At 35.2% G+C, this 27,020-nt stretch overlaps 1 protein-coding gene across 2 annotated transcripts in view; it reads left to right on the top strand.

The window, feature by feature from the left end:
- The window catches only part of Sp4 (Sp4 transcription factor), a 65,472-nt gene that overhangs the window by 3,391 nt on the left and 35,061 nt on the right, over positions 1-27,020 (top strand). The window lies entirely within an intron of this gene.

Here is a 27,020-nt window from a genome sequence, read left to right as displayed (position 1 = left end):
ATAAATCTTTAGTGTGAGGTTGGTTGAAAGCAATTAAAAATGTAAACAGTAAAATGTCACCAATTTGAGCTAACTGTGGTAAGGTTATTTTTAAACCAATTATAAAAGCAGTTGTTATTTGTTATGCATATAAATAGATGCTTGTAACATACTTGGAAAACAAATCTTACTAAGTAGTTTAATCTTTTATTGTACCTAATACCTTTTGTTTTCTGGTGATTATATACTTTCATTGATTCTGATTTGGTGAAAACCTAGTTGTGGTTTTAATGCCTTTGATACTTTCAGACCTTGTTGATTGAATATTTCTATTTTGGTAATCTCAGATAAGTTAATTACTTTTGAATGATCTTTCTTGAAACAAATTGCAGAAAAAATATGGTAGGGTTCTTTTATAATTAATACTTAATATCTGTAGTTAATACCTAAAGTAAATGTACGCATGTAAAATTGCAGTTGCCAGATTCAGTCTACTGATTCGGGAGAATCTATGTTGAATTTTTAAAATCTAAATACCTACAACCTCTAGACCGGTGCTGTCCAATAGAACTTTTTGTGATGTTGGAAATGTTCTTTTTCTCTTCTGTCCACTGTGTTAGCCACTAGTTACATGGATGTGGCTTTTGAGCAGTTAAAATGTGGTTAGTGCAACTGAGGAACTGAATTTTAAATTTTATTTTACTTTAAGTGCCCACATGTGTCTAGTGGCTTCCATGTTAGCAGCACAGTAACCTACTCTCAATTTTGAGTGTGATGCTTTTTCTCTTAAACTACAGCACAGTTACATAAGTGATTCTTTAGCTCATGATCCTTAACTTGCTTTGTTAACGACTCCTTTTCTAAACATTAACAATAACTGTGGAGTATTTCAGAAAAGTGTTTTGGTAGGTTGAATGACAGTTTGCATTGTCAAAGCAGAAGTTATTTTACTTACATTTTAAGCATTCTTATTAAGCATTAGTGAATTGTGGTTAAGATAATTGAGAAATTTATAATAAAAATAAAAATAGTTCTTCTCATCTCTGATTAATATCATTTATAATCTAGAGGTTTCTTCTTAGCTATTGTGAGGGTAAGTTGGGAGGGTCACAAAGTTGTGACCCTCCAACTCCTAGAGTCTCTTTAAGGATGCATAATAAACAAGGACAAACTTTGGGGCTATAGTTTTTAGGATACAAGATCAAAGAATTTGCCTTTAAAATTTTCCAAGTGATTCTAAAACTCCATAAATTTGAAAATCAAGGGTCTAATCGGCAACAAACTAGAGACAGAATGTGGCAGCAGTTGGGTGCTGAACTAGTACTTAGGAGCCTCAGAGATTGCATTTCACCAGCAAGTACAACTTTTCAACTTTTATTTCACAGGTACATATTGAGGTGTTTACTGTATATTGAACATTACAAATGTATGTGGTTAATTCCTTTATTTCCATGAGTAATTTTTTTTACTAAAAGAGTTTACATAGTTTAGGAGCACCACTTAAGTATATGAGGAAAATTGAACTTTACAAACTTGGAAATTCAGATATTTTAAATTCTTTTGATGTTGTAAAGTTTATGATCTAATAGATCGTCTCAATGATTTAAAAGAAAACATATTTCAAAGATCAGAAATATATCCTTACTTAACAAGCCAATGTAATTTTAGGCCTGGTTGTTTATAGGTACTTGGCAAGTGTTTTTTAAAATAAGGTAAAGAAAAAATAGCGGTTTGGAATTGAGAATAATGCCATGGAATGGTTATAATGAAATGAAATTGCTATCTTTTTATTAATTTCTTTAAGCTTTGTGTTTTTAAGATATTAAGGGTGAATACCAAGTGTTTACTCTCCTGAGAAGGGAGAAAAGAAGTCCCTATATATCTCTTTTTGTAAATGAACCCTGGAAGTTCAGATCTATTCCTTTGTGTCTCTATTTACTTTCAAGTACTGTCCTCATCATTTCATGTTTTCCTTCCAGGAGAATAATACTGTTTAATATATGGGAAAATAAATTTCTTAATATTTACAATTTTTTAATGTAGTTTTATTTTTAAATGACAGTGACGTATATATGGGATACAGTGACTTTTAATATGCCCATACAGTGTATAATGATCAGTCAGGGATATTGGCATATCTGTCACCTCAGACGTTCATCATTTCTTTGTGTTGGGAATATTCAAATCTTTACTACTAGCTATTTTGAAATAATTAATGGCGTGAGCCATGGTTATCCTGCTGTGGTGTAGATTTAATCTACACTGTAGGATATTAGAAGTTACTCCTGTCCACTGACTGTACCTCTGTACCCATTAACATCCTGTCTGCACTCCTTCTCCCTACTCCTCCCAGGCTGTGGTAACTACTGTTCTAGTCAATTTTTTTGAGATAAGTTTTTAGCTTCCACATGTGAGAACATGCTCCTGAGAAATAATTACCAAGGCTTGAAAAAAATTAGTAGCTTTGACAGAATATAATGGCTATCTGAAGGAAAAGGGTTAAAATTTCTCCACCATCTATCTTCAGTTTACTCTTTTTTTTTTGGTACCGGGGATCGAACTTGGGACCTTGTGCTTGCGAGGCAGGCGGTTGGAACCACTGAGCTAAATCCCCGGCATCTTCAGTTTACTCTTAAGAGGTTAGAAGAGATCTGGATGATATGGACAGAAAAAGAAAAAAAATTGTACAAAGCAAAATGAAACCAGTTCTTGAAGCTTGGGAGCTACATACTTAGTTTTGTGAAATAAGGACCTCTCTTTTCTTGTAATACATTTTTTTTTTTAGTACCGGGGATCGAACTCAGTACCTTGCACTCGCGAGGCAGGCGGCGCGACCACTGAGCTAAATCCCCAGCCCTTGTAATACATTCTTAATAATGTGTTTCTGTGCTTCGAATCACCTGAAAATCCTGACTTTTATAGACAAGCATCTAGCATTTAATTTGTAGGAATTATAGTGGGAACTGCACACATATCTTTGTATACTTTTTGATTGTTTACTTATTGGGATTTTGAGTTTGACTTTAAATGAAGGAAAAGTATTAAGTTAAGCACAGAGATAACAACTAATTGTACTTCTGGCTTAAGAACTTCCTTTATTTTAACGGAGTAAAACAGAATTTTTGTCAACAAGAACTATGCACGCTGGAGATGTGACTCAGGTAGAGGCTAGTATGTGCGAGGCCCTGGATTCATTTTGCAGTACTGCAAAAAACTCAACTAATCAAACAAAAAAACCTCAGAACTCTTTTTATAATATCCTTTGGTTGCCGGGGAGCCCTAAATAAGTTCCTTAAAGAAATTTAGAGTTTATAGGGACCATTGGTATTTTGTAGCTTCAAGTGGTCAACAATTTGGCTTATTTGGGGCTGTAATTATCACATCTAGAAACATCATGCAGTAGACCTTTTACTTGATAAATGGATTTTTTAGGGTCAATTTTAGTGGAAATTAACATTTTTTCTGCTATCTTTCCCACAAAGGAAATTCAGAATTGGTGAGATGTTTCTGACCCTTCAATAACTTGAATCTCTTACATAATTCCTCTACTTCTCTAGGGAATTAAATTATGAAAACTGGAGATGTCCTGTGAAACCAGGAATGGGAGAGCCAGTTCTTCATTACTGATAAAAATGGAGACCAAAGAATATAATTTAAACTTATATTTAATTTGATAATCTAATTTAATAGAATCAACTTTTTCCACCTTTTTTCTATAAAATTGATTTGAAGTTCAAAAAACTATGGTTTTCCTTTGTCATGTATTACTTTGGATTTCTCTAGCAGGCATATTAAATTTACTTGTCTCTGTATGTTTATTTATATGTGTAGTTATTTTTCAGATGTCAGATTTTCTTCTATAACTTTATTTCTGTGAATTAATCTCTTAATACTATTATAGATTGGGCTTCATTGTGAGGTCCTTATACATTATACCAATGTTTAGTTTCTGAACTACCAAGTCAGGTTTACTTGTTAAGTGATTTTTTATGGAAAATGAAAAGTACTCAATGTGGAACCACATTTTTTTAAAGGACTGGTTTTGTGATTTCAATTTGAGAAAGAAGCAAGGGAAAATAACTTTAATCATTTGCTTTTCAAATTCTAAATCAGGGAATATATAAGTAATACTACTTAAGGAGTACTGGGCCAAGTATAAAATGAGGTTGAAGGCCAAATGTAGTAGCCCACATCTGTGATCACAGCTACTGGGGAGGCTGAGGCAGGAGAACTGAAAATTGGAAGTCAACCTGAGTAATTTAGGGTGACCCTGTCTCAAAAAAACCCATAAAAATAAAAGGGGCTGGGGATGTAGTTCAGTTATTTAATATGTGTGAGACCCTGGCTTCAATCCCCAGTACCTCCAAAACAAAAAGTTTAAAAAAATTAAAACTTAAAAGGCAGGTTGAAGAGAAAATAGAAAAGGAATCATGCTGAGAAAGGAAGATAGGAAAGGATGTTACGTATAAGTCTCATAGAAACAGATTTACAAAAGGAAAGCATTTTGATTGGGAAGGCTCTTGGAGATTATAGCTTACCAGTTGTGACCTTTTGGTATGTTGCCAAAGTCTATTTACAAAGCCATTGTATTTTACAGTTTTAAGTGAAAGCAGAAATATGGGTTAGGTTCTCCAGTGCTCCATTCAGTACTTGGAGATGACACATTAAAGATGAACAGTAAGGAGGGGAATCTGGCCCGTACCAGGCCATATACATACAGGTGTTCTTCCATACTCCTCCTCTGATTTGGGATAGTCACCATGTTTGTCATTATACTGCCCTAGTGAATGAGCGGATTGTCAAAGGAAACCTGTTGCTTATGTATGTAAATAGTGAGATGAAGACTTAATGAAATAGTAGTTACTGAGGTAACTTAAAAATAATTGAGCCTCTTCATCCCACTCTCATTTCTTATCCTGTTTTAGAAATGAAGACATTGAAACCCAGAAAGGTTGAATGACTTTCTTATATTTTGTGGCAAAATGAGGACTAAGAATCTTGACTTCTGCTCCATTTGTCTTTCTAGTGTATTTCTGTGTTTGTTAGTCAAATCTTTTGCCAGCAAAGGAGCAAATGTAGCTGAAGTTTGGAAGTCAAAGAGGAAGGGTACCCTTTAAGTTTGTCTCCTCACACAGAGCATGTCCCTATCTTCCCTAGACTAGTCAGCCTTTGTATATTAAATACAATATTGGTGGGGGGAAAAAAAAAAAAAACCTGTAGATCTCTTAGTTACAGAATTTAGTGATAGAACCTACATGGTATTTTTTTTTCTTTCTTGAAAAAGCCATCATGACTAGAATTTACTGAAGTCTCTATGTAGGTAAGGAAATCCGCAGGCTGTAAAACTGAATCTTCCCAAACTGATCAGAAGTGAATTTTTTTTTAGTGTAACTGGAGGGAAGAAACAAACATTGTTTACCTAGTATGTGTCACATACTGGGCTGGTGTTTATATTATGTCATTAAACTCTTTAACATCTTTGTAAAGTAGGTATTGTGTCTATTTTACAGATAATCTTATTGAGCTTTAATTTCTTTAGGAAAATCTGCGTGCCAGTAAGTAGAGAGCCATGATTTAAAGTCACCTCTGACTCCAGTGCTATTATTGTTCATGCTAGATAAGAAGCTACAAGGATAAGTCCACAGATAAAGGCTATTTTTTATTCTTTTGTATCTGATATAAATACTTAAATCCTAAAAAGTGAGGTGATTTTGAAAACCAAAGTATTGACTATGCGGTTAAAGATTTCTTCTGGCTGTAACTGTTGTGACACTGACAAACAATTACAAGCAAACATGGTGAATTAAAACTAGTGTGGGTACATAGAGACCTCTGTGTTAAGCTTAGATTTTAAAATATTGTATGTGAAAAACAAAAGGGGTGTAGGATGAAGAATGAAAGGGATTGGAGGATGTAGCTCAGTGGTAGAGCATTTGTGTAGCATGCTCAGGGTTCTAGGTTTGATCCCCAACTCCCCTCCGCCCAAAAAAACAAAAGTTTAGCTATGTGTAGTGGCACACACCTATAATCCCACAGTCTAGGAGGTTGAGGCAGGAGGATTACAAGTTTGACCCCAGTCTGGGAAATTGAGGGAAGTTTGAGGGATGTAGTTCAACCTGAAGGCCCTAGGTTCAATCCCAAAAAGATGAAAGAAGATAAAAAGAATCATGACATTTTAAGAATAATGTCAGGAAAGCAATCTCAGGATTTTAAAAAATAATTCAAACATGTAAGGCTTTAAAATCAAAGCAAAAGAGATACTGAGAAAAATTGTGTAATATGAACAGAGGGCAGAGAAAAAGCAATTTCTTCATTCTTCTTTTGTTAACCATCAAGGAGAATGTAGTTCCAGCTGAAATGACTAGCACTGTAACCCAGTCTGAGATACTTGTTCAGAGTAAGGGAGGAGGAGATAAAGCACATTAGAGTTTAAAGGGTTTTTTTAAAGTCAAGATAATACAGATAATTGCTATCCTGAGGTCAGACGGAAATTTCAGATTTAGTTTCAGGACAGTATTAGTAATTTAAAAATTAAGCAGCAGGGAAAAAAGAAAATACCAGAAAATTGAGCATGAATAAGCACCTTAGTTTTTCAAAACATCCTGAACTTTATACAAATGAACTGAATAACTATCTTTAACAAGGTCTTTATATGACTTATTGAGTGGTTGACCCCTGGACATTTAAAAAAGAATTCCAGGATTTTTGCAAGAGGCTGGCCTAGAACCTAGATTCATATCTTTAGGGCTTCCCAATGAATGTACCAGAAAAGTGGTATCAGCACAATGTATCTTGATTTCAGTATTTCTAGTTAGGACTTCTGAAAGGGTGTATAATTACATGAGAATTGTTAATTGTCCACCTAAGTAGTGGTCTCTGGCATTTTGGCAGGGAATTTTATCCTTAAGACAGTCCTTTGTAACATTTTTTTTTCAAACACCAGGCTGAAAGATAGTCTTATTTACTAAATTTAAAGATGAGACAAAGCTAAGAGATGGTACTAATATAGGAAGTAGTACTGAAATTCAGAGTGATCTTAATAGACTGGAATACTGGAAAGATAAATATAACAGCCAAGATCCCCTACTTTAAGTAGGGGGAATTATAAACCTACAGGATGAAAACTAACTTGGCACTAGGAACTGTGAAAATGATTAAGGCTGAGAGTGAAGCATTTTCTGAACTTTGTGCTTGTTAGACCACATCTGTAGTATTGTGCACAGCACTGGGTACCACATTTTAATTGGGACATTGACAAAGTGGCAGACACATCAAAAAAAGATTCCTGGGGTAAGGACTGTAGAAAATTTCATAATAGCAATGATTTGAGAGTGGGTGTCAGGGTCGTCAGCCCCCTTCTACCTAAGGAACCCAGGCCTTTGAGCATGCTAGGCTTGCACTCTCTCACTGAGCTACGTTCCCAGCTTTTTTTATTTTTTAATTTTGAGGCAAGGTCTCACTAAATTCCTCAAGCTGGCCTCAAACTTGCCATCTTCCTGTCTCAGCCTCCTCACTAACTGAGATTACAGGCGTGAATTACCATTCCTGGCCCAGTGGGGATTTTTATTGTTACATGGAAACAAGAGAAAGTGTTGACAGCTATTTTTGGATATATGATGGACTTTTTTTTTGAAACTCAAATAGTTGTGTTTGGGGGCCTGGGAAGACAGAATATGTATGAACACACAGACTAGAGCTGCACAATAATTGACAGTTCGGTGTCTGTTAGAACTGTACACCATAGAAGAATTTATTTTACTATGTAAAAAGTTTGATTAGATGAACTATAAGATGTCTTTTAATTCTAAATGTCAGCATTACATGAATATTTGAGTATATGGTCCTATACTGGGTACTTCTATCCACCATATAGTTACAGTACTCCGTAAGTCTTCTGTAGAATTTCATGATTGAATAAGTGGGCATGGGGGTCAGGGTTGAGGTAACATTTACCATTTTTCTTACAATTAAGATGAATTCTATGATGCAGTACTTTATATGTATAATACTTTATAAATTTTCTGTTTTCCATAATTTGTAGAATGTGCTCTTAGATGCTGTTTTTCTGTTACCCATGCTTCAATTTGGTGAAAACCAAGGCATTAGTATTTCAAACTTACACTTCAGTGCCCAACACTGAATTTGCAGTTAAGCTATTTTATCTCATTACCTCTTTAAGTTCAGTTGTTTCTGATACTGTCACTTCAGTATGAACAATGTGATTAGATTTTCTTAAGTGGAATTAGAAAACAGTTGGAAAATCTAGGATCCCGACTGAGACCAAATTCTGGGAATCACTCATAGCTTTAAATTTGTTAATGGAGCTTGAGGAGTATGCAAATCCAGAATGTCTTCATTATATTAGAATGTTTATACAGAGGTGTTTTAAAGAAAATATTTGAGAACCAAGAACCTTTTGAATAGGAAAAAGTAGTAACTGAGATATATGAAGAATCTTTATAAAGTTTATAAAGTTACAAAGGGAGGAAATACCTGTTCTTGATTGGTGAGAAGTATGGTGCAAGTAGTAGGTTTATTATTTATTACTGCAGACACAGGTACTGAGAGGTTTTAGAGAGCACAAGACCAGGAATTAAAATTTCTATTTTTCTTGGGTTCTGCCTCCAGTTGGCAAATACTATAATTGGGGCTTCATTCTTTTTTTTTTCCAATTTGTAAAATAGTGATATTCCTTCCCTTTTCACTTCATAATGTTGCACAGATCAGATATATTTTAAATGGCTTTGAATATTATAAAGAAAAATATGTATGAAGGTGGGAAACTGGTAAAATCTCTACAGTGCCAGCCACTTGAAGAAGGTGAAGTAGTAATGCAAGGAAGTGATTTTAGGTTTGAGTATTAGCACAAATTATGTGTCAGAAGTAACTGAGTTTTGTATAAGAGGAAAATCAGAAAGTTTTGATGAAGTCAACCAAAGATACAGGCAGAGATATCTATAGGTTGTAAAGAGGTAGTGTTATTTCTATGTAGTAAGAACTGCATGTCTGTTCTATGCTCAGCCTTTGTTGGGATCCGAACGTACCTGTCTTAAAATGATGCTTATGTTGGGGAGATAAGGCTTTTACATCCATGAAACAATTACATGGCAGTTGCAACTGCCTGTGAGAGTTCGTAGTTAGGTACTAGTTTTTGAACTATAGAAAACAAGTGTGAGGGCTTAGAGACAAATGAGATCAGTGTATTTAAATAAATAAGTATGGCTTTTTGTGGTCAAGGTAGATCTTGAAATAGGCCTCAAAGATGTTTCAAAAAGTACACATATGTGACTTTGGGAGTGGAGAGGTGAAGAGAAAAGATGTCTCCAAGGTCCTTAACTTGGGATGAGCTTGACAGGGAGCAGAGATCGAAAAAGCATAAAGCCCCACATGGAGGCTTTTTATGGCTGACACCAGGAGGATGGTCTCTCATTCTGTGCTCCACAGAGGCATAGAAGTGTCACAGAGTAGCCTGCCACCCCTGTTTCAGCCAGAGAAATTGCATTCATTGAACTATTCCCTAACATTTTAAGGCAAGATTATACCAAAATAATAATAAAAATAAGTTCAAACAACCCGAATCTAGTGTATAGAAGGAATAAAATGGGAGCATTTGTGATGTAAATGATATTTATTAGAGTGTCTCTCTACACAAAACTGTGGAAAAATTAGAAATTAGCCCTGTTAAAAAGAATATTACTGGAGTAATTTGGTTAAGGATATGGCAGTGAAGTAAATGGTTACCAAATATGAAAAACTTCTCTCTAGTGGCCAGAATGTTGACGTGAAAGAAATGGTAAGGGATTAACTAAGAACAGATTTGTTCTTTTCCCCTACTGTGTATCAAGCATGGTAGTAGGAATTGACAAACGAAATATGAAATGAGACATATTTTTCACTCTCACAGGGTATGCAGTTCTATTGCAGAAGATACTTAACTTCTTTGCTTCTAAGACATTTTATATATTTGCATTTTAAAACTGTAATACACTTTATAATAAAATATACTTCATAGTTTAATTAGATATTTTTTGAGTTACTGGAAATTGAGTACCAGGGCCTTTGCACTGAGCTACATCCCCAGCCCTTTTTAGTTTTTTGAAACAGGGTCTCACTAAGTTGTCTAGGCTGTGCTTGAACTTGTAGTCCTCCTGTCTCAGCCTCTCAGAGTACTGGGATTACAGATGTGTTCCTTCTTATGGTCACGTGTATCCTAGACTCAATGGAATATGATATCTATACAGTTAGACTACTTTGTGGCATTAACTTCATTAAAAATATGAATAAAGTATTTTAGAAGCCCATAGAAAAGAGGAACTAGTTTTGCTTGTATAGTTCTGGGAATGTTTTCTTGGAGAGAGTGATAACTCATCTGAGAATTAAAGAATGACTAAAAGTGCCAGGTCAGAAGATAGAGGAGTCCATTTCGGCTTCAGAGTGGAATTGTAAACCTCATGTAGTTAGGGGCTGTATCATATGTAGTGTGTTCTCATATCTTGATGAATACTGCTCAGTGCATATGATCTTGATATTGAACCTAAGAGTGGAGAACTTTGAGTTTTATAGAATGGGATGAATAGATATTTGGAATAGATTCAAGGTGGATATTTAAAGGAATGAGACAGTGATTAGCAAAGTGAAATAAAGGGAATTTATATTTGATTGTTTCGTAGACTTTGGTATATAGCTGCAGGTGAGAATTTTAGCAGTAGCGGGAGTTAGGAGGATAAATTGAAGGTATATAAAAGTAAAAGTTGTTTCTTTCCTTTTGAAATTATGTAAATGCCTGAATACGTGTCCAGCCAAAAGGGGTTTCGTAGGGTTCTGTAAATAATGAGTCAAGTCACCATAGCTTTTTGTTCACAGAAGCGGAGCTGCTTTTGCACAGGAATATAAGAACCAGATAGTGATCTGTGCTGTGGTAAGTGGGTACCTGTCCCTGGTGTATGGCTGTGGGAGGGTGGGAAATCCTTGCTGAGATGTATTAGAGGGTGTCTACACTAGGGAGTTGAAGGAAAAGAGGGATGAAGAAAAGATAGGTGAATGTGATGCCATGTACTAACAATGTATACAGGAGAAATGAACTGTTAGAGTGGTTTATAAATCCTATAGGTTTCCCCAGATACATAAATCTACATATGAACCAATTGAAACATAAATGTTTGGTAGATATTTGTCATATATACTATAAATTATGAAAATATACTTCCTGAAGCAGAAATTTAAGAATTTGTGAGTTTAGTTATGTAAAGTTAAAGCGTGCTGTGTTTTTATTTCTAGAGTTCTCTTTCTGTTCTCATAAGTAGGATGTTACTGCCTATATTGATTTTAATGGCAGGCAGGTAAATGGTTTTAGTTATCCCTTGATAAACTTTTATCTATTTCATAGACCTTCCACTAGCAGACTGTATCCATGAAGTGAGTTAGCAAATAGATACTCAGCATGATGTATTCTTTGTGAGATTAAATATTATGGGACTTAACTTTCATTTGCACAGTGTTCTAATACAAAAGGAAATCATGCACTTTTCTTTTAAGAATAAAACAAGTGGCATATTTTCACCAGATAACATATGCAGTACTTGATATAGTAACCTTTTTTAATCTTCAGAACATATTATAAGGCAAGTATTATATTAATCCATCCTTTCAGGTATAAAAACTGAAGTCTGGAGAGGTAAATAAGTTGCTCAAAGCCACATAGTAAATGATGGAGTCAAAATGTAAACATTCTGACTCCAAAATCCTATACTTTAACCTTAGATCTTGCTGTCTCTGTGTACTTTTTTTTTTTCTGTAGTGTTTGTGGTCATTTATGGAATTAATTCATTACTTGTTTTATATGTCAGACAGTGTCTCAGCACTATATAGCTCATTTATTTTTTGCAGTCCTTTGAGGAAGGTGATAGTGGTAACCTCTGTCTATAGCACAAGAAACCAAAGCCTTCAGCGATTACTTGACCAAGGTCATACAGCCAGTAAGTTAGGGAGCTAGGAAATACAAGATTTTCAAAAGACCTGTCTAGTTGAACAGGTCTATAATCTACCTTATTTGTAAGCAGTATTATTTTAAGTATCTTATTGTAATTGTAGTACTGTGGTATATTCAGTAAGGCATGAATTCCTGTATCTTTAGCTGAGTGCTCTATTCTTTGACTTTCTTTGATGGGCAGTCACTCATAGCACAGAGGGAAATAGAATATAACAAAGTTTTTATTTGATATTCTGGGTTGATTGAGAATTTGAGGCTACTAAGAACATTTCCTTGATTAAATATATGATACACAAACTAATTTTGAATAAATTTTTAAACATTGCCAAGAGTATAAGCCATACAGAAGTCTTACATTTCATTTTCGTTAATAGGTATAAAAAGCTAAGAAAGTGTATATTTTGTAAGGCTTATATTTTATGACTTCCTTCTTGATTATAATATGACATACCATTTTTAGACAGGAATTTATGTTCATTCTTTGAAGGAAATAACATTAAGAATTGATTTGAAAAAAACTCAGAGGCCTTAAGAATTATATGCATAGAATCTGTGCTGTTTAGCTAATGCTGAATGTCATTTTTATGTATCATTAGCTGATTGCAAGGGATGGTGCTGTGAGTTTATCATTTTCTGCTGGATAAATAGTAAGATACATTTAGTATCTGCCACTACATATCAGACATTGTTCATGGTGTTAAAGAAATAAAACATGCTTGTCCTTCATTCATAGGAATTATACTTTGTTCTAGGTAAGTTGTGTTTTATCTCAGTTTTAGTTTGTTGGTGGCTTCCTTGTTTTGGGGGGCGTTTTGGTATGGTGCTGGGAATTGAACTTAGGGCTTCACACATGGTAGGCAAGTGCACTACCACTGAGCTTCATCCCCAGTCTGGTACTTTTAGTAGACGTGAATAGCAAGGCTCAGTAAGTATAAATAATTTGCCAGTGTACAGCATTAATACATGGGGATATTGGGAAAAGAACTCAGAGTCTGTCTAACTCTAAAACTTATCCTGTACTTTCATCATAAACCCTTGAGGCCAAGGAAGTCATAGTTTCCATGAATAGTTTTAAAAGTAAGTTTCCCCTCCTTCCCTCTCCTCCCTGCCTCCCTTCTTCCCTCTCTCCCTCCCTCTTCCTCCCTCTCTCTCCCTTCCTCCCACCTCCTCTTCCTACCCCCTTCCCTTTCTTTCCCCAAAGAATTGAAGACCAGTTTACATTTTCAAAAGTTGATAACCAACATACATTCGTAGTATACAGCAATGGAATAAATTTAATTTAGCCTTTATTCCCAAAACATGTAATTAAGTTTATTTTATGTCTTGTGTATATGTATAGATTTATAAACATATACATGAATATATGTACATGAGTATGTGTAGATGTGCATATGTTTACTTGTATACATTTGCTCATTAGAAACATATTGAGGAAAAACCTAAGGGGATTATATTTAATGCCTGTTTATCACTCCTTGGTCTCCCACCTTACTTTACAATTAAGGATCTCAACTCTTGGAGTATTTTTAAAAAATTACTACACCTCTTCACACTCCCACCATTACCCTAAGCCACAAAGAAAACTTGATTGCTATTCAAAGGGCTTTCAGCACTTTTTAAAGGGTCCTTTGGCAGCTGTCTGTAGTGGTAGTGCAGTGTATGTTTAATTTTAAAATTGGGAGGCAAACATGTTTCATTCCATAAGCAGTTTGTGATGAACAGAAGTAACTGACATATTTAAGAAAAGACCTCTGTGCTGTGCTGGGGAGCAAGTTGTCTTTGCTGTTAAACAGTTGTACAGTCTTTATGAATGGGGTCTTGGCTTTTTTTCTTTTGCATAGGAAAATACTGTGGGGCGTGTGTGTGTTGTAAAATGAAATCGTTGGTGTACTTTCATTTAGTGTTAAAATACTGTAATTTAAAGCATAAATGTGTAGAAACCAGATTGAGCTCAGTTTTATTTCAGTAAGCCAAGGAGAAAATTCAAGTAAAATATCACTTACTAATACTGCTAGGTTTTTGCCAAAGATTGAACCCAGGGCCTTGCATACACTAGGCAAGTGCTCTACCACTGAGCTCCATCTCCACCCTTTTTTTATTTCACTTTGAGTCAGGGTTTCACTAAGTTGCCCACGTTGGCCTCAAACTTGAGATTCTCTTGCCAGTGTCTCCTAAGTAGTTGAAATTATAGGCATGTACCCACTTACCTGCTAGTACTGCTAATTTTAAAATCAGTTACCTTTGGGAATTAAACTGTGAATAAAGCACATCAATATTGCCAAAAATGCAAGGTTTTGTTGAGTCTAGTGCTGTTCTCCTTTAAGGAATGAGTCTCTAGGTTGCAGTGGCTATTAAGAACTAACACAATTTTTTAGGAAGTAATCATTTAGGAAATGATTTCTTTACCAGCATCCTTATAACTAGGCACAGGCCCAACCTTAAGCAACAGCAAAGATGGGGAATAGGGCCCCAAACCTTTGGGCATTTGACTTCCATCTCAGTCTCATCTAACTACTCAGAATGTTCTTGCCTGCAGATATAGACATTGAAGATGCCTGGTCAGAGACCAGCTGTCCTTTAAAGCCAAGAAGTGTGCTTGCCTAGGTGGAGCACTCTAGCTTACAAGCAGCGTATCCCTGTGATAGTAAATACTGCCAGAGTAATTTTACAGAGAGCTCTCCTATCCAGTATTGCACAGTAGCCTCTCCAGTAACCAGTCCCTGATGTTCAAACTATAGTCCTTGCTACCTTCTTGCTCTTTTCAGTAACCTTATTACCTTAGAGCCTGTAAGTTGGACTTCTAATAATCCTGCCCCACAGCGAATAGTTATAAAATCTAGAAATTAAGAAATGAAGTAGAAAAGTGGATCTTTGTATCTCAAAGAAGAAATTTATTCTAGAAGATGAAGATCATACCTGTTTTATAGTCCAAGAAGTTTCATAATAGCAGTGATATCTTCCTGCGGGACCTGTAGAATTTTCTTCTAATGACACAAATGGAGTTTAATACTAGATTCTAGCTGCTACTTTGGGAAGAAACTACTTTTTAAATGCTGAATTACATTAAAGCAAAAAGATATATTTATAGAATAGCTCCCTGTGAAGAATTTTCAAAAGTTAAATAGCAACAAAAATACAGGATTTTAAAGGGTAATTTTATTTTAAATTTTTTATTTCTAATTTTTATTTATTTTTAATTGACAGATTGTATTTATACAATATGATTTTTCTGAAGTATGCATTGTGATATGTATGGGTAAATCTAGCTGATTGATAAATGTATTGCTTCACATAATTACCATTTTGTGTTGAGAATACTTAATGTCCATTCTCTAAAAGCAGTTTAAAATATATATGCCTTGAATTCATTTTGTAGGTTAATCTAAATTTATAGAAACACTTTTTTAAAAATTTAAGTACCCATGATTATTGAGAAATTAAAGTGCTGTTTTGGAAATATGTCTTAGAAAGATAACGTGAGGACTAGCGCACTACTATTATAAAAATGTTGAAAAAGAAAGAAAATTATGCCTTCACATACTACTTGCAAGTATTCTTACTAAAAAATTGTGTTTCATTAGTTGTTAAGAACACTTATTTACTTTTCAGTATACTAGCAGACACTTGTTGCAGCAAAGGACATTGAACAATTAATGTTGAGTAAGTGGAAATAGCTCACTGTCTGTTTCTACATAATTATCCTATAGATTTAACCTAAAATGAAGGAGTCATTATGGTGTTGGTGAAAATACCAGGAGACAAGAACCAAGACCTGTGTTTAGTTCTCTATTCTGCCAGTTACTACTACATGGGGATGTCCATAGTTCTCTTGAACCTTGGTCATAAACACCTATAAAATGAAGGTGACCTGCCTGCCAGACAGGGCTTTTCTAAGGATTAAGAGGAGTAATATGGGTGAAAATGACCTGTAAATGCTAAAGCACTAAACAGATGTAAATAATTATTAGCATACATTTACCCTTACTCTTCTAAATATGTATATATAGTTAGCAATTTACAGTCTTGTTTTCTACTACATGGTGATTTTTCTTTCTTTCTTTCTTTTTTTTTTTTTTTTTGGTACCAGGGATCGAACTCAGATCCCTCCGCTTGCAAGGCAGGCGGTGGAACCACTGAGCTAAATCCCCAGCCCCTGATTTTTCTATCTATAATGTAGTGCTGTGCTGGTGGTATATAGTGAGTGTTGAATAAAATCCAGTACAAATATTTCTGTTACTTAGCTTAATTGAGTGTATTAACTGTGGTTTTTAGTTTATGTATATATTCTGATGGTTGATATCTTGGGCCTTGGTGACCCTGAAGAGACCACCTCTCCCAGGGTTAGCCAATTCCTAGAGATAGTTAGCAGTTTTCCTGTCAGTGTTATTTCCAGATACAAAGCACCCCAGAATGCATCCCCCAAGCACATGCTTTATGAGGGTCTCACAGTTCAGGTCACTTGTCCTAATCATTCCAGGGCCAGGTGCCAGACAACTAGTGATGACCCAGAGCTCTCCAAAATTATTTTATCATTAAGAAATGGTATTAAATGTTAACAGTTTTTTTGGAAGTAATTTGAGTTGAGGTTGAAAATGGTATTGGTACATATGTATGTAGGTATGTATGTATGTGTATATATAACATGTATATATGTGTTTGCACATAGATAGATAGATAGATATTTTGGTTTAGATGCTGGGGATCAAACCCAGAGCATCACATATGCTAGGCAAGCATTCTAACACTGAGTTACATCCCAGTCCTAAAATCTTTTTTTTAACCTCTTTGGAAAATGACCGAAATTGTGATCTCTGTGCTACCTGTACAGATCATCTTTGGTTCACCTCTTTTTGTTTATAAATGAAAAGACTGAGGACCAGATTGGAAATAGAATTTACCCAGATTAAACCTTTAGTTATTAGTAAAGCCTGAATAACTCTGGTTAACTCCTTGAAGCTTACATCAATACTCAAGCGGTATATACAGTATAAGCCTTTTATTAGAAAAAAATTAGGAAGAAAATTATTACAGGCAAGCTTTCCTTGCTTCTCCCCTTCCCCGTGGAATAAGGTCTTAAATATAATTTTGTTTTCTCCCATCCCCAGTGGCAGTGATTTGGTTGCTAAGTAATTGTTACAACTGATAATTTCTTCATTTAGCAAAAGTAAATTTTAAAATGCCAATTTAAATTTAATTTTATATATTATTTTTAATAGTAGGTCCCTGAAATTTTATGTCCAAAATCCACCTTGCTCTATTTTTAAATGATTGTTCTTAGTTTTATTTTATTTTAAGCAGTAGATTCACAAACTTAGAAACTTACAGCAGCTTTTAAGGTAGGGGCTTTATTGTAAACATTTTTCCAGCGTTTGTGCTTTTCTGTTAAATTTGGGCAACATAATCATGTTAGAAACAGATCTAACATGGGGAGAAATTATTCACTAGAGAAATCAATGAGTTATAATGAAAATGATTTAGAAAATTTAGTAGGGGTTTTAAGGATTTTGTAGCTTTTGGGGAGGGGCATAATATCAAGAGTTTAGGGGTGAAACAGTTTTCTGTTGTGTTCAATATTGCTGAGCCTTTATGCAATTAGATCAAGTTTGCTTTTCCACATTTTAAGTACTAAAAAGAGAAATCTAGCCTGAGAGTGGCTTCTGTGTAGATGCTTATGATAGTTGTATTTCCTGAGAAAGCAAAATTCAATATAATCATTTTGAAATGATAAGTTAAAGAAACATGTTCTTGCTTCATGTACTTAAGATATAACTTGAGGAAAGATGTTAAATCTCTCCATGAAAATCTTTCTTGTACTGCATACTAGCTTGTTCTATGATTACACATCACGCGTTCTCCCAAGAAACCTGTAATTTCCTAATAAGATGTCTTATTATTATACCAAATGAAATATTGTACTTAGCATATACAGTATATTAAAACTGAGCCGAGAAAAATTGAAATCTTTGAGCATGAACTTGATGCCATAAGTGGAAGATTCCACACCTGACCTCATGTGATGGCTTGCTGTCAAAGTGGAGACACACTGAAAATATTTAAAATCACTTTCAGGATATGTGTATAACGTGTCTGCTGTGTGTATCAGGTGTCTATGAAACATAAATGTACTTAATGTGTTTGGACCTAGATGCTATCCTCAAGATATCTTATTGTGTGTGTTCAAATATTCTAAAATCTAAACAGTTTCTGAAATCCAAAACTTCTGGTCCCAAACATTTCAGTTAACAGATCCTCAACCGGTGTTTACTGCTTGTAGAAGTAAGAACACTTACATGTTTTTTTTCCTTTTAGAATCACTAAGGGTAAGCAAGCCAAAAGCATTCTTTGATAGTGAATAGATCACTGCCCAAGCTGATAAAAAACACATTTGACTTTTTTCCAAGGGTTAACAAAAAAAATCTTCAATAATAATTAAACCATCCAGTGTGAGACAGGGGGAAAGGATATGATCATTATATACTGTTAATTCTTTTCATTAGTTGTTCTTTCACTTTGTGGCATTCATTTCTCATCTACTGCCATAAATCATGGTTAAGTGCACATATATAGAAATACTCTTGAGTGATCTGAGCTCTGAGCAATTAATTGAATCGCTAATTTTTATAATAGTAAAATAGATATTCAAATCCTGGTCTCTTGGAGGTTTATTGTGATGAAGAAGCTTTAAAAATGAAATACTCTTTTGAAAGTTTAAGACTTCCTATAACTATTTTGAAGAGGAAATGTACATATCCTTTGTTTAAAAGGATTAAGCATTGGTTATAGTGTCACAGTGAAATTAATTCCTTGTCTGAATACCTCTGTAAATTATTTAAATTAGTGTCTTCCATCAGATGCTCAACTAGTTCTTCTGCCAAGATTTTTTTCTATAAATGAGATTTTTTTCTTTTTCTTCTTGTTCTCGTTCTTTTTAAAATCATAATGTGAATTCATCAGGTAAGTGAATAAAACCTTTCCTTTGCCTATGTTCTGAATCCCCATTCTGCAATGCTAAATGTTTTTAAGTCTTCTTTTCCCCAATGATGACTAGAGTGGAATTCCCCACAATTAAAGATCCAGTCTCTTCTAGATTGCATGGTGGATTAGGCAGGATGGGTTTTTTATGGTTAAAATGATTCCTTCTACATTTTTAGAGAAAAATTGTGGCCAGTTCATCTACACTTCAAAGTAGAAGTGTATTTCCAGGTTGCTCAATTTACTGTTGAGAGGTGTGGCTTAAAATAGCCATCTATGGGGTTAGACTGCTCCATGAGAGCATTACAGTTTTGGACTAGCCTCCGTTGGCCCTGAGCTGTGCAACTATTTTAAGATATGACCCTAGGAACTGACGGCATACTGTACCCTCTTACTGCTGATTTCTAGTTCTGTATTTCCAGGGCTGAACAGATGAGCTGTAAACTTCTGTGAAATTAAGGTTATCATTGTAATATTTTGGAAATCTTTATATGCACCCATACAGTTAGCCTTGCTATATCAGATTTCATTAAATGAGTATCATTGTAGAGGAAAAAAAATGATTAGAAAGTCATCGACTTGTTTTCTCATGTATATTTAGCATTGCTTATTTGAGTGAGCTACCTATAAAACAGAAAAATTCAGAGTTATTTGATGACAACCTAATAAAGATTATACTATTTTTAGATGATCAGAATACTAGTGCCTGATTCTGTTATTGCCTTTACCCATTTTCTCTGCTCTGATGTCAAATTGCTTTTTCCCCTTTATTTTTGTTTTACCTGTTTAATTGTTAGTGTTATTAGTTGCTGACTTTTCTTTTTCCCACTACTTACCACCTCTCAACTGTATATATCTGTGGTCATTTCTTGTATTCCTATTAAGTATAAGCACAGTTAAGGCTAAGTTCTGAGAACATATAAAAGTGGAAGTCTTTGACTGCTAAAAGCTATGTTGTAGTTGAGACAGTGTTCATTAAGATAAAAAGTAGTCCATAGGCATTATGTATGATGGCCTATACTGAAAGTTAGATGAATGGTAAAAGATAGTGATACACTAAAAGTATGATGATGCCACTGAGAACAAAGACAGAAATAAAAGGCCTTGTGAAGCTTAGGAAGCTTAAACTGATTCCTTGAGGAAAGAAGAGCCCTAACAAATACAATGAAGAAAAAAGGCATTATAGGCTAGAGACAATAGGTGCAAAAGAAAGGAACCTGGAATATGATTTACATATTTAAGAAAGAATGAGTAGACTATCTAAATTGGAGATTTTCAGGGTATGTTAGATGATGTTGACAGGCTTGGTAGAATTCTAGTTTTAGAATGATAATGTCAGGCCAGGGACAGGTGACATGTTAGCAAAGTGATGCATGAATATATATATACTTTTGGAGGTATAACAGAAGTTTCACTCATAAAATAGTGTTTCAGTTTTATTATCCAGTACCCATAGGAGAAACAAGGAAGCCATATATCAGTTAGGGGAAATTTGAACTGGAGGTCAGTGTGTTAGTTCAGAATGTTTAAGAAAAATGGCAGAATTTGATGCATGAAAATAGAGAAGAAAAACATTTTAAGTGTAATTTTTTAAAGTTTGTGTGTGGATGACCATGAGAATGATTACGGTACCATTGAAAGAAATGACATTCAGAAAAAGACAAAGAGATGAACTTGCATTTTTGTATTTTTAACTCTGAGTAATAGTAAAATATTGCATTGGAAATGTTTAATTTATATTTGGAGTTTGGATCTGAGAGGGAGTAAGAATGGGCATTCTATACTTGGAAGTCTTGTGCATGGAAACGGTGATTGAAATTATGATAATATATGAAACTGATAACTGGTACAATTTTTAAGTTGCAAGTGCTGAAGGATGAGAACTGAACTTTGGATTACATTCAGTCTTTGGGGACCAAAAGAAGAAAGTTGAGCCAAGAAAAATGAGAACTGTCAGAGAGAGAACAGGATAATATGTCAACAGATGAGAGGAATCATAGATAGCGTTGCATGTTGTAAAGATGACTTAGCGGCCAAGTGACTGTTGAGAAAAGTTTAGTGGTTTTGCATTTAAATCATTAGATAAGCCTGAAAGTTATACTATATTGTTCAATATCATAGCCACTTTAAGGTAGAATTAAAATTAAAAATTCATTTCCTCAGTTGTATTAACCGCATTTTAGAGCTAATAGCTGTATGTGTCTGTATGTATTGGATAGCACTGATATAGAATATTTTTATTACCAGAGAAAATTATAAGGGGTTATCAAACTATGTGATGACTGTTTAAATTTAAAATAATGTATTATAGTAAGAGACACATTAATCCCTCAGAGTATTCCCCCTCACTTCAAACACTTATCTCATCATTCTTGGTACTTTCAGAAACAGTTCTGTAAGTCCTCTTTAGTGAATGTCTTTTCATAGCTACCTCATTGTCCTGAATGAATTTAAAATATTTATGGAAGTGTATGTCAAATAAAAACATTGTGGTATATCCTCATCTGCCTTTTGCACCAAATCTGTTACCATGTAAAAAATAACCATAAAAGTTTTTAAAAAATTAAGTACTCACCATATTTTTCAATCGTATCTTGTACATAGTACAGTACTACTTTGTAAAACTTAAGGAATAGGAAACCAAAACCTTTAAGCACTTAAATAGATGAGTAGTGAAAATATCCAGTGTAGGATATACTTTGGAAAAGTTTGATGATAAAATAGGAAGGTGCAGAAAGTATCTTGGCTGATAAAGAAAGGTATTGTAAGAGTATGATTGTGTTTATTCATTTAGAAAATATTTAGGGAAGACCTACTATGTGCCAAGGACTATGCTGTGTTAGGTATAGACACCACAATGCTATGGAAGCCATTAAAAAGTATATAATTGGATAAGGGATGTTGAGTAGTTAAAAAAAAATTAGTCATGATATAGTATAATACTGCTGAAATAGAGACCTATGTTCTCTGAGAACATAAAAATGTGCTATATAATCAAGTAAGGAATTTGTGAGAAAGGTTCTCTGAAGGAGGTGGTATAGAATAGTTCAGATAGGTTGACAAGAAATTAGCCAGATTAGCAGAGAAAGAACATTCAGGGTAAAAGATCAGATCCACATGATAGCTTGATGTGATTGGGGAATTACAGAGAGTTTCATGTGCTCTGACTACGTGCTGTAGTCATGGTGATAAAGACTAGGTCATGAAGGACCCTTCCTTTACTGTGATAAGGAATATAAACTATTATGAAAGGGAGCCTTCAAAGGACCCTAAATAGAAAATCATGGTCAAATTTATACTTTAGATTGCTCAGTGGGGACAGTGGATGAGAAGAGGCTAATTTGTTTCAAGGAGGTTGATTCTGTAAGAAGATGGAACTATGGAGAGGGAAGGACTTGGAAGAGTGTATGAAGAGCAGAAGGATATCTAATATTTGTCAGAGGTATAGATTAAAGGAAATGAAATCAAACACAAATGGAGATGCTGCAAAGGTGAGTTTTTTTTAAAAATGAGTCAGCATTAAGAGAATTATGCAGATGCTGGTGATAGAATGAAGAGACTTCTGGGTGACTTTAGTTTTCTTAGTAAATGAGAAGGCAAAGTCATGTACTGATTGTAAGATGCAAGGAAAGGGTATTGAAGGTTTGAGGACTGGGGTTAGGGGAACTGGAATAGCCAGTGAACAGATTTGTCACATACGTATATATTGTCAGTATAGGGTGAATGAAAGGATACCAAGCAGCAGTGATGGGCCAGGCAGTGTTACAATTTTAGGGGTTTATAAACCTGTTGTAACTTCTTTCCTTTGGTGTTTGGCAGCCTGAGAATATAAGAAAGTGGCAGAAGTTCAAAGAGGGAAGGATGCCAAATGAAACCAGGGCTGCTGGATTGGGAGTGTGTGTCCAGTCACATGACTAGAGAGCAAGGTGAGGATAAAGATGAAGTTCAGAAGCATTGAGAATGAGAGTGGCACACGGTTAAATGATTGACAGTGGCCAGAGAAGAGAGAATGCTGAGCCTGACATCTGGGAGGGAGAACAGTTTCAATTGTTGGCAGAGTTTGAGCTTTCTGTTTGTAGGAGACATCTTGAGTGTAGAATTGGTTTTCCTTTCCAAACTTGCCTCCCCTCCTGGATTCCTTTATTTCAATTAATGCCTTCATCATCTTCCTTGCTGCTTAGGTGAGAAGCCTCACAGACTGATTTGACCTTCGTAACTTAATGACCTTTTTTTTTTTTTTTTACCAAAGATTATAGTTTTAAGCCTGAATTAAACAGACCTTCATTGATTTTTTGGTTTTCCCACTTAAATCTTTTTTTTTTGTTAGTGGGGATCGAACTCGGGTCCTTGCACTTGCGCAGCAGGCGACGAAACCACTGAGCTAAATCCCCAGCTGCCACTTAAATCTTGATCAGGTGTCTCTCTAGATTTGAGGGTCTTATCTGTGAAATGACAATACTCATGTTACCTTTTTTTTTTTTGGTACTGGGGATCAAACTCGGGACCTTGTGCTTGCAAGGCAGGTGCAGTGCCACTGAACTAAATCCCTGGCCCAATACTCATGTTACTTTAGTGGGATAATATGTGGGATAATATGTGTAATGTGTATTGCTTTTCACGGTGCTTAGAGCACAGAAAAGGTTTTACTAAGTACTGGCAACAACTTATAATAATAATTATTAATTATTCATAGGGAGCGTGATAAAAATACAGTATACATTTAAATAAAAATTAGTTTCAGTAAAAGACACATTGCCATCGATCCCTTTTGCTTCAAGCAATCTCATCATTCTTACCACATTCTGAAGCAGTTCTGGAGTTCTGTTTTACAAGTGTCTTTAGTTGTACTGTCCTGAATGCCTTCATGTCCTGAACTGATTCAAAAAACATTTATCTTTCGTGGTCATTTTGACTTTGGGGAACAGCCCGAAGTCACATGGTGCCAGCTTTGGTGAATAAGGTGAATGAAAACACACCGTGATGCTTGTATTTGACAGAAATTGCCATAAATGTTTTGAACTGATTCAGGTCATCAAGGGAGCCACAAGACACTTACAAAAGGATTGCCAGAACTCCTTCAGCAAGTAGCAAGAACAATAAGTGAGTTTGAAGTGAGGGTGAGCATTTTGAGAGAGATTATTGACAATGTATCTTTCCCTGTAATAATTTTTCTGAATTTTTCTTTAAACATTCATTGTATGTTTTCATCAAACCCTACGTATCTGAGGGGTTTTTTTGTTGTTGTTGTTGTTCTTTTTCTTAATTGTTAGGACTTCTTTCAAGTCCTCATCATCTGGAAGGGAAATACTTTGATCTTTTCTGGGGTTGTATACTGAGAAGGATTTCCAGCAACTCTATCCAAGAACTGTCAGCAAGAGTATACCAAGCACAAGGACCCAAGTTTGATCCCCAGTACCAAAAACAAAAACAAAAACAAAAACAAGACCAAGAGTATACCAACTGGGCATATTATTGCTTACTATTGTTGACAGTTCCTGGATAAAGTACAAATAAATAGAAATAGTTAGAAGTAAAAAAGGAGTATCTTTCTTTCGACTGAGCCTTCTGTCCACTCCTGCCTTACTTACCTGCATAATCCCACCATCTTTAAGGCCCGGCCCACAAGTGCTATGATGTAAATGTTAGTGGTAACAAATTGATCTGGATACGTGAACCATAGGTGCTTTATACTCTGGATTATTTTTGTGTCAACCTCTTAAATTTTGAGAAGGAAAAATACATACTAAATTGAGTTATTTTATTTGGGTGCCAGTTATTAACTTGGAATTCTGAGAACCACCTATGTTTTTTTTCTTGGCACGAGGGATCGAACTCAGGTCCTTGTGCTTGCCAGGCAGGCAGCAGAACCACTGAGCTAAATCCCCAGCCCCAAAACTGCCTATGCTATGACCAAATAATTTTGGAGGAAAATGTGAACTTTTGTTGCAAAGTAACATCATAGATTTTCATCATTGATAAATCATTACGATACCTTGTTAGGGATAATACTGTTGCAATTATATATAAGAAAAATAGAACTTTCTGTGGAACATAGGCTCTAGAAAATAAGTTGGGATGCACTTAAATACTTAAATTTATTTAATAGCCAGTGGCATATTTTTAAAACTAGGCATTTAAGGAAATCTCTTTAATTCTCTCTCGACAGTATTGATTTTGGTTCTGTGCCACTGTTTTCCCAAAGTTCTTAATTTAGGTACATTTAAGCATGATGACTGTATTTTGCATGTTTTTGCTTAGTTTTGCAAGCTGTTTATATTTGCCTGTATAATCTCTAAACTTTGTTGACTTGCTCTTAAATTATTTTTAGTATTTCATTATTGAAGTTTGTGTATGCCTATGATTATTTGTATTTAAAATGGTTAGGTAGCCAGAAGTAGTGGGATATTTTTGTAATTCCAGCACACTGGGAGGCTGAGGCAAGAGGATCACATGTTCAAGCCTAGCCTAGGCAACTCAGCAAGATCTTGTTTCAAAATAAAAACTTTTTAAAAAGACTGGGCTTGTAGCTCACTGCAAAGCCTTAGGTTTAGTCCTGGGGGATCAGGACGTAAAATGGTTGAGTCAGACAATTTTTCTGTTTCAATGTAGGGCTTCCAAAAATGATTTTTTATAAAGTCAGTGTATCTATGATTATTATATGGAGCTATTGTCTGCGTTGGGGATGGGAGGAGTGGTATGATACCACAACACACACACACACACACACACACACCCCTTAGAAAGTCAGTTAAGAAGTTAAAGCCTGTCACATAGTTTGGGTCTAGGATATTCCCATCCTCAGCTGGTGGTGCTCAATGGAAATTTTAGGAGCTAGGGCATATTAGGAAGAAGTAAGTCCTTGCAGGCATGCCCTTGAAAAGGTTTAATGTCACCCTGGCTCTTTCCTTGTGTTCTGTCTGGTTCCTGGCCACCATGAGGTGAGTATCTTTCCTCTTCCAGAGTCTTCTGCCGTGATATTTCTGCCTTTCCACAGGCCTAAAGCAATGGAGTCAGTTGACCACAAACTGAAATCTCTGAAACCACAAGCTAAAGTAAACCTTTCCTCCTTAAAATTGTTTTTCTCAAGTATTTTGTCACAGCGATGGAAATCTGACACAGGGCCTTTTCTGATCTATCCCTCCAACTTTAGGGGGAATTTTTATTGTTTAATACCCCATTTCCTTAATCATTACTCTCCAGCAGTATGCTGTGTTAGGGTTATGCCTTTACGTATGTATATTCTTCCCATTTGCTTTTTAAAAAATTTTATTGGTACATTTTAGGTATACAGTATAATGACATTCATCATTAGAAATTTGCACCTTTACATAATCTCTCTTGGTTCTTATTTTTGACCCCTTCCCCTGCCCTCCCTTCAACCCCTCCGCCCCTCCCTATTTACAAAGACTTTGTTTCCATTTTTTCAGTTTCTCATGTTAATTCCATTCCCTTCTTTCTTTTTCCCTACCCCTCCCACTTCCCCTTCCTCTTTGCCCCTTTTCTTCCTATTTCACATTATCTATTATACCTTTTAGTCCTTCTTTACACTTTCAGTTTCTCACACTAGAGGAACTTCAGTATTTACACATGTATGTCATATTCATTTCACTTAAAAGAGTATTGCCTCAGTGTGCATCCATTTAGCTATAAATGTCCCTGATTTCTCATTTTTTATGGCTGAGTAGTACTCCATTTTATTTTTAAAAACCACATTTTCTTTATCCAGTCTCCAGTTGATGGGCAAATTGGGCTGCTTCCAAGTTTTAGCTATTACAAACTGTGCTGCTGTGAACATGGGTGAACATATGTCACTGTGGTATGATTCTTTTAATTCTTTTGGAAAGATACCCAGTAGGGGAATAGCTGGGTCAAATGGGACTTCCAGTCCTCTAGTTCTTTGAGGTATCTCCATACTGATTTCCACAGTGGTTGCACCAGTCTCCACTCCCACCAGCAGTGGAGCAGGGTTCCTCTTTCCCCACAGCCTCACCAGCATTTGTTATTGGTTGATTTCATAATAGCAGACATTCTTTCTGGAGTGAGGTGGAATCTCAGCATTGTTTTCATTTGCATCTCTCGA

This window comes from Heterocephalus glaber, unplaced genomic scaffold (assembly GCF_053883595.1).
Source record: "Heterocephalus glaber isolate CG9 unplaced genomic scaffold, H.glaber_assembly_v1.0 deba00000676, whole genome shotgun sequence".
NCBI lineage: Eukaryota > Metazoa > Chordata > Mammalia > Rodentia > Bathyergidae > Heterocephalus > Heterocephalus glaber.
This window is presented reverse-complemented; position numbering and strand designations above follow the sequence as displayed.